The 14,854-nt window shown below is 50.0% G+C and overlaps 1 protein-coding gene across 5 annotated transcripts in view; it reads right to left on the bottom strand.

Moving 5' to 3' along the window:
• Positions 1-14,854, bottom strand: part of NOL4L (nucleolar protein 4 like) — a 97,562-nt gene that overhangs the window by 14,254 nt on the left and 68,454 nt on the right. The window lies entirely within an intron of this gene.

Genomic DNA, 14,854 nt, shown 5'->3' with positions numbered 1-14,854 from the left:
CAGTCAGCATGGGCACTGCCAGGAACAGATACTCATAACACATAGGCCTAGGCTCCAGGCCATTACCCACGGGCATGACTCCCCTGCTGCACGATGGATGGCAGCTTATGGGATCAGAACATTCCTGTTCCTGGGAGGCAGCTTGACTGTGTCAAGTCCAGCAGTTTACAGAGCCCCTCGCCGCTGGGGGCTTTCCTGCTGAACAATCCCCGAAGTGAAAGAATGGCAGACACCTTCCTTCCCTCCCTCCCCACCATGGGAAGAGTAGTCCTTTTCTTACTCACTCCCCTGAAGTCAATGGGAGTTTTGCTTGCTGTGGATTGCCATTTTACCAACGCTGTAGGAAAGGGGCCCTTCCCCTCCCTGTGCGCTCTCTCTGGTTTTAGGCTATTTCGGAAGTGATGTTCTTCCCCCCTCAGAAAAAAATGAACTTCAGGCCCTCAAGCTTCCCAGGTACTGCCCGCTGCAGAGAGATTTCAGAGTCAGTAGTGACCCAAGAGGAGAGACCTCACTGGGCCTTTTGGCAGAAATGCATATTAGTGCAGAATGGAAGAAGCTTCATGAGACCTAGGGGAGCCCTGTCATTAAAAACACAGGCACCCATCCCATCCCAGGGACTTCTTGCATAGGTCCTGTTGTAGCAATGGCTTCTGCAGATAGAACTACCTGCTCCTCTGCACGAACCATACAGACATATGGACACAGAAGAGGGATGGTACCCAGGAGAGTGGTAGGGGGTCAGTCAGCCTGTCTGTCTTTCTATCAGAGCGCCTGAATGCAGACCCCAGGTCTGTGCGTTGCAAAGAAACGCCATCCATTCGTCCTCCATGCACAATCCAACTTGCTTCCCACTGCAGCTCCCCGCAACTTCTCCCAGAGCTCCCTCCAATTCACAGTCACAGCTCACTCCCTTTACCTTCTCTCCTTTCTTTGGCTCACTGACATATACTATCTTTCCCTGCACCTTTGTTATACAGACCATCCAGCTCCCCATTTCACAGGCACAGACACCCTCCCTTCGACCCTGTGCCTATACAGTTCTCCCCCAGCTTCCCTGCACACTTTCTTATGCATATGTCTGCTCCCAGCCAGGGTGCCCTGCACATGCTTCCCAGTCTCCTCCCTATGCACAAGCCTCTAAATATCTTGGACACAAGCTACCCCCTTATCACATACCCCCTTCCTTTCATGGACATGGACTGTGTCTTACACTTACACACACACACGCCTTCACTCCTCCTCCTCATTTACACACACATCTCCACAGCTCCTCACACCATCGGTATGTGGCATTAGTGCTGCTCTTGAAAACAGTTTGATCTTGCGCAGAAATAGCTTTCCCCTCCTGCACACACCTCCTAGGCAAAGCAGCAGGGAGAGCCTGGCTCTAGAACGCCCAGGAGCCAGTCTCCTGGGTCAGATGTCACATGTTTAAACTCCGCTCTGTCTATTTCCCCTTCCCTTCCCCGCTGCAGAAAAACCTTTATTTCATTAGGTGCCGCTTGGAGAGGGAATGGGAGCTGCTTCCTGTGTACTTTGAGCTGTGCTTCAAACAAAGAAGCTGCACCGACTGACAAGCAGATGGCGGTCCCTGGCTTCCTGTTCCCTGTATCCTTGCTCATGCAGCAGGACAATAGGGGTCAGACTGCAAGAGAACAGATGGGATTCTAGCGCATGTGCAGTGAGTCCAAAGGTGTGTGTGAAAGGAGGGGGAAGGAAGGTGTTCTAGCTGCTGCTATCAGTCTGTCCCTCTCCTCCCCCGCTCTTTGCTCTACAGGGAAACTTTAATGAGTGAACTTTCCTGTGACCCCTGTGGAGGCTGCAGCAGCAAGGACTTTGTATCCTTTAGAATAAACAGATTCAAGTACAATTAGGCATCTGAATGAAGTGCAAGGGGCCAAGCGGGACTTGGAATCACAGCAACGTAGGGCTGGAAGGGACCTCGAGAAGCCATCTCATCCAGACCCCTGTGCTCAGGCAGGACCAAGTAAACCTGCACCGCTGGCTTTCAACCTTCCCAGACTCCTGTACCCCTTTCCGGAGGCTGATTTGTCTTGCGCAGCCCTCACTTAAAAACGACTTGCTTACAAAAGCAGACATAAAAATACGAAAGGGTCACCGCGCACTAGTACTGAAAAAGTGCTGACTTTCTCACTGGTACCATAGAATTATAAAATAAATCAACTGGAATATAAATACTGTACGTACATTTCAGTGTGTAGTATGTATAAACAATAGAGCTGTATAAACAAGTCAGTGTCCCTATGAAATTTTAGTTTGTTCTGACTTAGCTAGTGCTTCTTCTGCAGCCTGATGTAAAACTAGGCAAATCTCTAGATGAGGGGATGTATACTCTCTGGAAGAGCTCTGTGCCCCCCCGGGGATGCATGTACCCTTGGTTGAGAACGACTGACCTAGACCATCCCTGAGGTGTGCTCCACACACTGCCCTTCTGCTGATACCAGCTGTTCTATGAAACCCTTTTACTTACTTGTGCACCAGCTTCTAAACTGTTCCCTTCTTCTTTCCTCCTCCTCCCAAAACTGCCTGGTTTGTACCAGCCACCAGACTCTCGCCCCTGCCCTTCCTGTCACACAGTTGTTCTGATCCACTTATTTGTCTGAGCGATGACCAGAGCTGGCCTAATCCTCAGTGTGGTATTTAAGTTCCTCTTTGTGGCTCCCTCCTGCATGGGCTGCAGTCCTAGGGTTGCTGTTCCTGAAACAGGGGCACAATTGAGCTGGAATATGTGGAATGCCGGGCTGTGTCCAGACAGGGCTGGGAGCTAATGGATGGGATTTGGCTGAGGAATGTGTCCGAGGCAGGAGAAGCTGGTGCGCCCCTGGCGCCCGGATACGAGTGGAAGAGCGTGCTTCCTTGGAGCATCCTTGACCCGTGTCTGTGTGCCCCTTGCCTGGGCATCTCTGTAGGTGCATTGTGCTTCAGCAGAGTTCGCTGTGTGGTCTGTTCATGCTGTGCACCTGCATGCGCGCAGTCCAATGACTCCTTGCTGGCGAACGTTCATACTCCATGTCGCTGTGCTTCCTGGGCCTGTGTGTTACGGCTGCCTGCCTGCCTGCACGAAGAGCGAGCCCTGGGCCTGTGTGTTACGGCTGCCTGCCTGCCTGCCTGCACGAAGAGCGAGCCCTGGGCCTGTGTGTTACGGCTGCCTGCCTGCCTGCACGAAGAGCGAGCCGAGCCCTGGGCCTGTGTGGATGTTGTGAGGGCAGAAGCCCCTTGTTTATTCAGCCACTGCCATGAGGCAGGAGCCCAGAAATCAGGCAGGTTGCTCTTGGAGAGCTGGGAAGGGCTCGGGATCTCTCTCCCCCTCTGCCTGGCTGACAGTTTGAGACCTGGCCCTCCCCTGCTCTGCTTCTTCGGGGCTAGACAGGGCTCCCAGAGGGAGGCTGTGGCCTTATCCAGTGATGCCTCTCGGAAGGATTAAGAAGAATTATTCCTCTGCGCAGAGGCACCAGCCGCACGACAGGCCCTGCTGTAAGCCTGGGCATCGCCACAGCAACAGAGCTGCTCCTCGCAGGGTGGCCAATCACAGACCTCCCTCTAGGCCAATGGGAGAAAATCTCAGCTGCCTTGGGACCTCTCCTTGCTGATCATTTTCTCCCTAGCTTAGAGGCAGCTCCTCGCCCCAGGCTGCAGCTGGAGCTGGAGTGCAGCACGCTTGCTGGCTGTGCTCAATCTACCTGCCCTCCTTCCTGCAGAGACCAGGCCTAGCTGAGAGCTCACGCTCTCTGCACCATGACCGCACAACTGGCCAAAAGCACAGACCCAACCATTGCGACTTGCACTGGGGTGGAGAAGGCCTGGTTTCCAGGATCTCTGCTGCCTCCAACCACACCACACCCCCCAGCACTTGAGGCGGTAGTTAGCATTATTCTGGCTGAGTAATAATTTGAGGACGTGTTACAAAGGTGTCAAAACTCTAACTGAGGCAGATGCATTGCAGCCTCTCTCTTTGCGTGCAGGTATCCACGCCAGCCTCAATCCCCAGGCTGGAATTACCCCAGCTGATGGTCAACCTTCCATGAATGCCCACTCTCCTCCCAGCCACCCTGTTGACAGAATGCCCAGTGTCCATCCCCCCAAGAGCCCACAATTCCAATCCATGTCAAAACCCACCAGAACCTCTACTGCCCAGCTACTCAAACACCTATCCACCTCAGCACAGAATTCCCACTGCTGTCTACAACCAAAGCAGAAGGTCTAAGAGGCCATCTCTAGGACAGCTGTCCACACCAAGTACCCTCCTAGAGAACAAAGTTTTGAGTCCATCTTCCCCAGGGTCTTGCACTTGCTTTTGCACACCATTTCAAGCATGCAGAAGACACACACTATCTGAAGATTAAATTTATATCCAATTTCAGTGTAACAATCTTGGGTTTGTTACAGACAAAAAATATGAAGGACATTCCAGAAAACTTGTTAGCAACCTGACAGATGTAATAAAATGCAATGGCGGTCTGAAACAAATGCCCAGTAGCTTCTGCAGGGAGAACGTATTTGATTTCAATCTAGAATGAATGAAAGTACTTACCAAAGAAATCTGCAAACAAATTAGCCACAGTTTATACATTTTTATAGGCTATGCTGCTCGCAGCACCTCTCTATATTAACAGTGTCCAATTCATTCCAACAGGAATAAGACACTCTAAGGAAGTTATGGAGAAGCTGTTTCAAATACAGATATAGACGTCTTTGGATCAGGGTAAGAAGAGCTTTAGCAAACTTATGAATGCAGAACTTCACTGAAATCCTGGCTTCCTTCTGTTCAGGACCTACACGTGAGGTTCTCTCAGTAATTGTCACCAACACAGGGGTCAGCAAGACTGACTTGCCTTACACTGCAAAGGGACAAAACACAGAGCAAAGAGTCCCTAAGGCCTGAGGGTTGAATATGGAGATTTTGTGAACAAAAGCAAGGGGCTCTGCTAGCAGGGCAGAGGTCTCCTCCCAGGTACAAGTGGAGGGTTCTCTAAACAGAGCATGAATGATACCTAGTGCACTGGAATATAGCAACAGGACTCCCTGGGTTAGAGCACATTGAACACAGAGATTTCACCAGTGCCAGCCCATCACGCTCTCACCACGGCGCTGTGCTAAGAGCAGGACTGAGCGTCGGTGAAATGTAAGTAGCTGTACAAAGCCTGAGCTGCCCCACAGCAAGGGGGTCGAGGGACCATTTAGCCTTTTTTCCTGTTCATAAACCAATCCCAATTTTGTTATTTGTAACCATTTGCCAGATCATTTGGCTGGGAAAATTCCAGCCCTGTGGGGTGTTTGAGTTCTTTGCTTCAACCAAGCTATTTTGTGTTGCGATTGGTCGCCTTGTCCACATGGGCCTGTTGCTGCTTTCTGACTGGATGACCAACCTTTGGAGAACAGCTAGTATTGAGGGGTGCGTTGCCAGTTTGAATTCTCAGACAAATAATTGTTAGTGTTAAAAAGTGTGAAACTTTGGGGATTTGTACACGTTTCCACAAACAGTTGGCGAGTGCCGGAACACACACATACACCAAACAGTACAACTCTGTGAACAGCAGGGGAGCAAAGCCGGGCTATGCAGCCATGAATATATTAATTATCCCAACAGCACAAGCCTCATGAGCAATGTTCCCTCTAATTTCTGACAGGCCGTGTGCGCAAAAAATTTCTTCTGTGCAAATTGTGCTTCTGTGCAAATTTTTGTGTGCGCGGTGTTTCGCCGTGTGTGTGGGCTTTAGGATCTGTGTGCGTGCACACACGCGCACAGCTTAGAGGGAATGGTGCTCATGAGCTCTCTGCTCTCAGCTGGAGTTTGGCTAAGTGAGAAGCCCCTCCAATGAGGATAACTGGAAGTCCCCATGCACCCCGAAGCCCTAATTGAGGCAGATGGAACTGTAAAGACAATGTAACTTTTAACTGTTCTGATCTTTCACTCAGAAAACAAAATATTTAAATTTCACATGTAATCTTTGGCAGCTGGAATTCCGATGGCAGAAGTTCTGATCCTGAGAGACACTGAAACCCATGAACTGGAATTTAACAGGTCCAGGTTGGCAATGCAGGCCTGAAACAAGACTGAAAATCAAAACTGTCTTATGAATCCAGGCTTGTGCAGAAAACCAGCTTGTCCACCAGCCACAGTTGCACAGGCCTTGTTTTAACGTGCTCTAGGCAGGAGTATTGTTCTCTGGTGCAGGGGCTGATTGAACACATGCTTGGCTGCAAACTCAAAGCTCCTCCGCCATAGTTATGAGCATCCAAGGGAGCACTGTGTGGCTTCTGGAGCGAGGAAGCTGACAGCAGCATCTCCAGTCTCTCTTCAGCTTCACCAATCCTAGGAAAGCGTCGAGGGAGGGACAGGCAAATGGCTCGTGGCTCTTCAGGAAGGCTCGAGTGGGGGGATCAGTCATTTACTAAACACATTAATCAGGGCTCAGCATTTTCATTTGAAGGAGGCGCCTGGATTATCCTTGATTTCTGTGACACTGGATTTGCAGAGATCAGGAAGGGAAGGGGAGATTTCCAACACCTGCTCCCTAGGCGGTTTTATGGCCGGGAAGTGGTTGGATTTAACGTCTATTTTAACGTAGGGCAATGTGCTGCCGACCAAAGAGGGAATTAGAGATGAATGGGGCAAATTGTTCCTCCGCCTGTCACATCTCCAGCCTGGAGACAAAACCCTCTTTTGACTCAGAAAACAGTGAGCTTATGTAAGAGCCAGCAGCCCACGGGAACCTCCCAGCAAAACAACAGCACCACTCAGTCACAGTTCTGTCACAGCCCACCCAATCGCCACCCAGGACTTTGAAGGACTCTGAAATAATTGACCAATTGCTGTGCAGGACTTTCAAGGGCTCTGCCATCCTCCACCAGTCAACATGCAGGACTTTCGATGGCTTTGGGATTATCTACCAGAACTAGAAGCAGTTTGGGTCAGTACCACCAGCTCCTGTTCTCACGGGATCACACGTGATCCTGTCATGTAATAAGCCAACCGCCCATCCGGAGTCTCCGTGTCGAGGCCATTGTCTCTGGCACAGATTCTCCCCTTCACTACAAAAGGAAACACACCGTTTCCACATTGAAATGTCACCAGCACCGAACTTTACATCTAGCTTTAAAACGACTGTCAAAACTGTTCAAAGCACCTCACCGACGTCTCACTGTAACAACAGCCAGGAAGATGAAAAGTGCCATCAATTATTCACTCACAAAAGAGATGAGAAGGGGGAGGAGGAGAAAGAGGAGAGGCTGCAAAGGAGAGAGACTCAATACAAATTAGAGAGACAGAGTGAGAATGGGGGGCCTCGTGCGGGGGCCATTGCTGGGAGGGAGACCAATGTTAATTAAAGGCAAAAGAGCAGCCTTGAAGAACTCCTCCTCACCCAATGACCAGAGGAGGGGCCAGCCAGTGCCAATCTGCTTCGATCCAGCCCCAGCTCCCACTAAGAGGCAGGGATGAAGACCCATTACCAGGAAGCCCATCTTCTCTAGTGCCTGCCTGGCTGATTTCCTTTGAGATGATTAAAAAAATTGTTCAGGGGAGCAGAGCAGGTGAGGCTGGCCAATATCCAGTTAAGACGTCCTATTTCCTGTCTTTTTGCATTAATGCAAACCTCGTGATGCCCAGACAAAGTGTCCATCCTCCACCCCCGTGACTGTATTCTGCCAGTGTCTTCACTGAGCCAGACATCTGGTAATGCTGGACACAATGTGTCTCTACTGACAAGTTCAGCTGACAAGGGAGTGCTGTTTGCTCTCTCCTGCATTGTGTAGAAAAGGTGTCTCCTCGTGCTATCTCCCAGTGCATTTCCCCCCTCTCCCTCACCCCCCCTGCCAGCGTAATGGCATGAGGCCAGCTTTGCTGTACAGGCAGAAGGAGTGGCTGACTAGAGCACTGCTCAGGATCTGTGAGGGATGGAAGTTTTCCAGTTTGCCTACAGGAGCCAAAGCCCAGAAGCCAACACAGCAGAACAGCAACATCTCGACAAGCAGTCTCCTTGGCCTGGTCTTCCTCTTCCTAATGTGATGGCCTGTGCCATCCCCTCATGCTCCATATTGTGGCCCTCCCAGCACTATGCTTCCCTCGCCACTGTGCAGCCAAGTTTTGCCCTTAGGTCTTTTATTAAGAAGGATTTTCTCTTTCCTTTTCTAACAGGTTTTAGGCTTGGTTTGTTCTAAAAAAGAGTCTACGTTTGTCTCTGGGAAATGAGGGCAGGGCTCTAGGATGGGTCAGGGATTAGGAATGGGAGACGGAGCCTTTCATCTCTCCATTGCTGGCAAGCCGATTCAAACCCAGCCAACAGGGATCGAAGGTGGTTACTGCCTGAGAGCCAGTCCGTGCTGCCAGCCATAGCAAATGCATTTGGTAGGTCTAAGCACAGTTCCTAGTGGGCAGATGTGCATCATCACAACTGACACCAGCTGCTCCCCTCTTTGGCTGTCAATGGCTCAATGGGCTATGGAGACAGAGATGCCCTCTCAACCCCACAGGTGGGTACTTCTTGGGTGAGGGGGAGTCATAAAGGCTGGGTGGCATGGGAAAAACTCACCAGGCTGGAGCCTGTGTTGTGGTTAAGTTGGGGACTTCTGTAATTGGTGAATTTGGTCAATAAAATCCAAAATAACTAAACTAAACAGTAACAGGGAAAGGGGTAAAATTTGCCATCAATTAACTGGCTTAATCTGCATCCCTGCTTAGGCACTGGGAGGGCAATTTAGGGAAAGCTCTGCTTGATTTACATGCAGAAAGCGTTACCATCTGGCAGAAGATGTTTTTTAGTTAAAAGCAAAGGCAGGCAGAAGCCAGGCAGGAAGGAAAGCCTGGACAGAGAGCGTGCACAGGCTAGCAAGGATGTTTCGGGAGCAGCTTTGGATTTCCCAAACCTGCAGCAGCAGCAAGAGAAAAGGCGTCAAAAGCCTCGTATTCCTCAAAGAAGCTGACCTAAGGTGTCTGTGACTAGTCTGGAAAGGGCCTAGGAAAGAGAACAGCTGCCCTGAGAGAACTCTAGCAGGGTGGGCAGGATTTACTGATCCTTGCTGCAAGGGCTGTAGCTCTTCTACACTGATGACAGATCCAGGAGGGCTGGAAGAGCACAGAGTCAGGGAGCCTGAAGAGAGATGATGGGCCACCAGGTGAAATCTGCAGGAAGCCAGCCAATGGCCCAAGGCAGTACTCACTGGACTGTGATTTGAGAGGAAGCTATTTGGTAGTTACCTGCATGGGAAATCAGACATGTGTGCTCAGAGTGTCATAGAAATGCGAGTTTGGCTGTCAATGTTCTATGGGTCAAATTCAGCCCTCAGTTACACACCTGCCTGAAACCCCACTAAGTCCCTGGGGTTGCGTACATGTGACTGAGAACAGAACTTGCCCCTTCTCCGGAGGTGAGCTGGACCTTTAAGAGGAGCTCAGGCCCAGTCTCCACATCTGTGCCAGGGTTCTCTCCCCAGTCATGTGACCGAGAGGCAGGTGTGCTGGGAACTATAAAGTGCAGCCTCTCCATTAAGTGGTGGGAGTAGCAGTTTGCTGGGTAAGCCAGGTCGGGGGGTGTTCATTTAAGTGAGCTTGGGAAGCACTCAGCCCAAGAGGGATTGTGGAAAAGGCCTGTGAGAAGACAGGATAAAAAAACTAGGAGGGGTGTCTCCAGAGGAGGAAAAGGTCTGAGACAAGGCCTGGTGTGGGTACAGATCCTTGTTTAGGGGCCCAAGCCAGGCCTTGTTGAGAGGATGAGAGGCACCCTACCCTCTTCTGCCCTGTATTAACATGGGGGAGACTGGGGCAGACCCTGAGAAGGGTGCAGGATTATGGAGCCCAGAGAGAGCCCAGAAAAGAAGTATGCTGCTTGGGGGTGGTGAAGGAGTGTCACAAAGGCCCTGTGTCAATGGAGATGAAGACTGTGGGCGGCCAAGGACGCATTTTCATTCCTTACCCTGGAAGGGGTGGGCTCTTGCTTTGACTGGAGGGCCCGAAAGCACCACAATGACCACCGATGGACACTACAGCCTGGAAGGGAAACTGAGGAATGGATATGCTACTGGATGTGGTAAGTGACCCTGTTACAGCCCTATATGTATAAGCAGAAAAGTGTGCAGCAGCTCTGAGGGGCTGGGAGTGAAGCTTTTGTCATGTCTGAGGGGAACATGTAGCATCATGCTGGAGGCTAGTACCAGGTGTGACCTGAGAAGCCTGTAAGCTAAGGGTGCAGCAATGCTGATAGCTAATGGTGAACTTGCTGCATGAATGTAAACCCCGGTTCCTGGTACGTGCTGACCTAGACACATGCTCTCCTGGGAGGCTCCTCTCCAAGCAGAACGTCCAGTAATAAATTGCTTAGGAAGTCTAAAGCCTTGTGACACACCAAGGTAACCATGCACCACAGCGCACAAACTGCACCAGAAAGGAGGTGGGTGTCTGGGGACATCCTGGGTACTGCCTTCACCCCTCACCCAATCCACAGTGGTTGGTCCAAGGAATCTCTGTGATACCCCTCCCAGGCCCCACTCGAGGAGCATGTCCAAGGAATACCCCCAGTATCTGCCCCATAGCTGCCTCCTTAAAACATTCTCAAGGGAAATGCTTCCTTCCCCCGGCCTTGAGGAGCATCTCCAGGGGACATCCCTGATAGGTTGTTTAGCACTAAGCAGGTTAATCATGTCCTTCCTCTTAGGGTGGGGATTAGTGACCACTCCCCGACGCAGAACAGATTCTGCAGTGGCCCTGCCAATCAAACACTGGATCAGTACCAAGGCATGCCTTGGGTGAAAGGGGATCTGTCTCAGCAGTGACACAGGAGAATGCTGTGCTGCCCACTCCCTGCAGTAGGGAAATGAGTCTACGCTCAAGGGCTGGTTTTCCTTAGACTGTTTTTTTTGTTTTGTTTTTTGTTAACCCATCCCCACATCAGTTTAAGATCCCTTCTCCCTCCCCCATGCTTTGTGCTGAGAGCACCTGCAGCCTGATCCCTGACTAAGGTAGCTGAGTGGTGACAGTTCTTTGTGGCAATGTCACGGATTGCAATGTATTATCCATTTTGGGGAGAACTCCTAGAAAACCTGGTGGGACTTCGCTGCTCCATACTAGCCCCAGAGAGACCATCAGGAACCAGTTAGCAAGTAAAAAACCACCATAAATACACATGATCCAGGGACCTGCCTCCCTAAATGCTTGGTATTTAGTCTGAATGATTTGTAATCTGTAATCTACTAGTAAATGCACCATAATGCAATATGTAGAAATACAATGTCCTTGTGCCATGATTCACTGCGGCATTGGGTATTGCTCTCTGGCTGAGATGGGGACAGACCTCCAGGCTGCATGCGCAATGGATAGATTTCACTATACTTCTCTATGGTTGACAAGTTCGGCCAGATGGAGAAGGGCAGAACCAAAACTAGTAAGAAAATGGTTCACCCCTTGCAGTGAGGTAAAGCTCCCTGTAACCTCCTGGGCACGAGAAAGCCATGAGGCCCATTTGCCTAGCAAGTTTCTGTAACTTGTGTTCTGTTGGACTGGATGATTGCACAGGATGCCTGGAGAGGAAAAGGCAAATTCTGCACTGTACACTGACACTGTAGCAGGTGGTGATACCGTGATCATCTCTTTGACCCCAGCAAATTAATCCCTCCAGGCTGTCCTGGAAAATGGCTCTCGCAGTTGGTAGTAAAAAGTTCCCATTCATCTTTGCTCAGGCTTTGGGCATCCAGTCACTTCCTTTTGGGCAACTTAAGATATGAGTAACATTCAAGTTGGGCAGGGGATGTGCGAGAACCTCACATTTCCCATTGCGGGAGCAGCAGAATAACACACAAGAAAACGGAAGGAGCTGGTTCTTGCACTATTACTGTGCTGTAGAGTGAGTCTGTGCACCGTGGGTCCCCATGGCTCACTCTGTGTACTTTTATGCAGTTAGCAGTGTCAATCGTATGTGAACCCCACCTCTCCTGCTGATACAGGGCCTCTGAAATTCTCCCAGACAGTGTCTTTTACTATCCCTGTTGGTATGTACCAAAGTCATTAGCTCTAATTGGGTCCCTTTGCTGTTTCAAAGGTTGACACACAGTTTGCAGCAGGATAATAGCAGGCCAAGGTTTCTGAGCACTGAGACAGAATAAGGTGGTTTTTGTCTGAGTTGCTTATTGCTCCCTAAAGATTTAGCAGACACCAACACCCCAAAGCAAGACAAACTTGCCTCTTGTGCACTCTCCCACCACACACACTATCACACTCAGAACAGGCTGTCAAACCAATTGGGAGGTTCTGCATAGCATTTCCTCGTAGGGCTCTTCAAATCATGGAACTTGGTGCTTTGTCCTTAAAATAAAGTTTGAAATCTATCTACAATTCATGATCTTAGCACTGGGTCCCTCTGATTAGATGGCAACTGTGCATTACAACTTTCTTTTGTAAACGGTCTTTCATGGAATGTGTATTGCAAATGCCTTTACAGCGAAACAATAGCAGGACAGAGATTTTCAGACACAGAAGAGGAAGGATAGGAATGTTTTCTAATGAGATGTAGCGAAAAGATGAAATGTGCCTGTTCCCATGGACGGGAACTGCAGAGGAGAAGGTGCTCACGCACCACTGGCATTGGGACTGTGGGAGCAACAGAGAGAACTGAAACAGACACAGCTCATGAGGCAAGTCCAAGGAGGGCTTAAAAGACAAGGAAGGAAACTGGACTCTGCTCCATGTTGTGAGATACTTGAGAGTGCGGGTACCTCTTTTTCTATTTGTCAAACGAAATATCTGACACACACATCCCTTCCTGCCAACTGCTCCAGCTGTGCATTCTGCCCTATTACTGACCCAGCCAATGACTTGTTTCTTGTGCTTGCTGGAGTAATCCATGGCCACAGTTTTGGAGCCATTATCAGGTCTTGAAAACAACAGCCCTCACTAGTCAATGCGAAGACCAAAGCACTCACTCAGACTCCTACAAGACCTGGCACTTAAATGCAAAGTGTGTTTACGCTGTCCAGTTGCAACTCCTGCTGTAGTGCAGTGTTTGTTCAGGGAGCTGCCCCTTCACCTGCTGGCTGCTGAAATCCAACCCAGGGCTGTTGTGACAAGGCTGTTAGCAGATGGCCTCAATCCAGTTCCTAGTGGACAGATGTCCATCCCAAAACCCCTTACAAAATGGGGACTAACAGGTCCCTTTGTTGGCCGTCTCAGCAGAGAGGGTAAAAGACTGAATGGTCCTGGCCATCCACCCAGCTGGGGAGGGAGGGGGCATGGCCCCTTCAGGTCAGGGGCAAGGTGTTTGCATTGCTACACTCTGGACTGTCCCTGTCCTATGGACAAATACACAAATTTGGGCAATAAAAAAATCGCCATATCCACTCGATAGCCGTAAGGGGACAGGCCCTTGACCCAGGACTCCAAGGAAATGGGCATGGTTTAAAAACTGTGGCTCATTAAATTCTCTCTCCCTTTAAGCCCCATTTGCCTCTCTATTTCCCCCACTCTCAGCAGCTGTTGTCCTGGACTATCCCTCCCACCATCGCATCTTTCTCACTTTTGTTTTGTCTCCTGTTCCTGAAGCATCACTTCATTCCTCGCCTCTCAGCCCTTCCCATCACACCCTCTGGCTGGTTCCGTTCTTGATGTTGCTGGCAACTGGACTGGCCAAGGCCTTCCATCCCAGTGGCACCAGTCCACATCCTAGAACTCACTCCAGCATGTGATATGGGCCATTGGTATTCACTGGAAATACAAAATAATCCCTAGCTCTTAGTCAGTCCTGTAAAATTCCATAGTATCAGCCAGTCTAATGGAGACCCCAATAATCTGGTTTCAATTAAAGTGTCCTCCACAGCCAGCATGCTAATTCTTTGTCTCTATCACCTCTGATCAGTATATTCCATCGCTCTCCTCCCCCTGACCCATATGAGAGAGACCCTAAGGCATGTGCACAGACTCGACAGGGGAGAAGAAATCACATGTACAGTTTAAACTCTACTCGGCCCCTGAACTGAATGAAAGGAGCTACAGAGGAGAGGGTTTCCCTAAGCAGAAACCATAGGTGTGGAGCCTGATTGAAATGGAATGCTTAACGTTTAATGAGTGATTATAAACCTTCTGTGCCAAAGATCTGCAGCCCTTCCTCCCCTTGCCCTATATTGACACCTGCACCATGACAGCCCCACAAAAATAAGGAGCACTCACCATCCTTCAGGGTGTAGAGCTTTTGTGGGCTGTGCATCCTTGAGAAAGGATACTCGCCCTTGGAGAGAGAAGTGTTATTCCCATGATACTCACACTGCAATTCCCGAAGTGGGTGGGGAGACAAAACTTTAGTCTCAGTGAAGAAATCTTAAGCTTCTGCCTAAACCATTGTCCTTTAGCACACTGCAGCGCTGGGGAAATGGATCCAAAGCATTTCATTCTAGAGCATTCATGAATGACAGGCATTGGAATGCAATGCTGCATCACAAACCATGGGCTGGGAAATGTTCTGTCACCAGAGCTGCAAAGTACAGTGGAGTAGAGAAATACGAGCCTAGAACCATAGGTGTGGAGGATAGTACGTGCTGAAGAACAGAGTGCTGAGTGCAATAGATGATGGCACAGCCTGATGCCAAGCCCTTCTAAGCATCACTTCTGCGGCACTTGAGAAGTGGTGTGACAACAAGCTGTGTTAACCTCAACAGGTCCCTCCACCTACCGTGCTGCAATTGGACTGTACCGGGCTTAGCGATGTATTCATGAGGGGGGGAGAAGGGCTAGACTGTCTTCTACCACTGACACCGGGACACCCTGCAGAGCAGGCAAGTTTCACATCCTTACTGCTGCCTGCGTGAGCCTACTGGGCAGGCGCTGCTAGCTTTAAAAACAGCAGTTTCTCAAAAC

This window comes from Chelonia mydas, chromosome 13 (assembly GCF_015237465.2).
Source record: "Chelonia mydas isolate rCheMyd1 chromosome 13, rCheMyd1.pri.v2, whole genome shotgun sequence".
NCBI classification, from domain to species: domain Eukaryota; kingdom Metazoa; phylum Chordata; order Testudines; family Cheloniidae; genus Chelonia; species Chelonia mydas.
This window is presented reverse-complemented; position numbering and strand designations above follow the sequence as displayed.